Source organism: Camelus dromedarius, chromosome X (genome assembly GCF_036321535.1).
Source record: "Camelus dromedarius isolate mCamDro1 chromosome X, mCamDro1.pat, whole genome shotgun sequence".
Lineage (NCBI taxonomy): Eukaryota > Metazoa > Chordata > Mammalia > Artiodactyla > Camelidae > Camelus > Camelus dromedarius.
Genome location: NC_087472.1, coordinates 66,500,196 through 66,501,343, shown reverse-complemented (window position 1 = coordinate 66,501,343; position 1,148 = coordinate 66,500,196).

Below are 1,148 nucleotides of genomic sequence, written 5' to 3'. Positions count from 1 at the left end.
ACAATACGTATCTGCTCAAAGATTCTCTGGCAAGCCAAACTCACATGTTAATGTCCAAATTTACAAAGTGATGAGCTTCCCATGATTGAAGACATCCAGGTAGAGTCTGGAAGAGTACTTGCCAGAGATGCTATAGAATGAATATTGCATGGAAGGCTGCATTAAGGAACTATGCAAAGAAATCAGTGAGCCAAGATGAGAAAAGCTCTGGGAGTTGGATGAATGCTAAATTGCTGTGTAACCTTGGACAAGTCACTCAGTCTTTTTATCTGTCAAATGGTGTTGTTAGAGTCTCTTAACACTTTTTGACCTGTGCTTTTATAAAGTGTAGGGAGGGTCCTTCAGAGGCCACCTCTTGTCCTGGAGGACATGAAAGAGGCTGAATAGGAAGAGCTCTAGGCCCCATTTAAGCCAAAGTGGTTCTTCTTTCATGTAATACATTAAATTTCTAAGTAAGATTCTGGTTGAACAAAGCACTCCTGCTGCTGAAAACAAACAAACCAACACAACACTAGGTTGTAAATGGGAAGTCTAGCCAACAGACCACTACAGTGTTTTAAATTTTTGAATGTTCAACAATATATATTTTTTTAAATCAGGATATTTCATATAAAAATATGGAATTCCATCTTTTTTTGAAACATCAGAAGTTCTGCCAGCCTTGGGATGGTATTCCCCCCTTGCAACAATCAGCTGGAGCTAGGTGGCGGCTGCCTCCTTTAGAAGCAAAGTCCCTGACTACGGGCCCCTGCTTAGCCTCTGCAAACATCCGAGTGGTGACCCCTACCCTCTAAGGCTCTCTGATCTTCTGCTTCTTTACCTCTCCACAGTTCAAGGCAAACCCAGAATGGGATGCTCTAGGAATGGCTGTGTCTGTAGAGGAATGCAGTCCACTAGGAGTAATCTTTTTCAAACTTTAATATTCATGGATGTTCTTATTAAAATGAAGATTCTGATTCAGTTACGTCTGGAGTGGGACCTCAGGCTCTGCATTTATAACAGATTACCAGATGATACAGATAGTGCTGGTCCAGGGGCCACACTTACAGAAGTGAGATGCTAGTAGAAAGAGCAAAAAAAGTAAAGAAGCAAGACCCATAGCCTCCAGCCCCAGTTCTCGCTGAGAGCTGCACTGGGGAAACTACTAA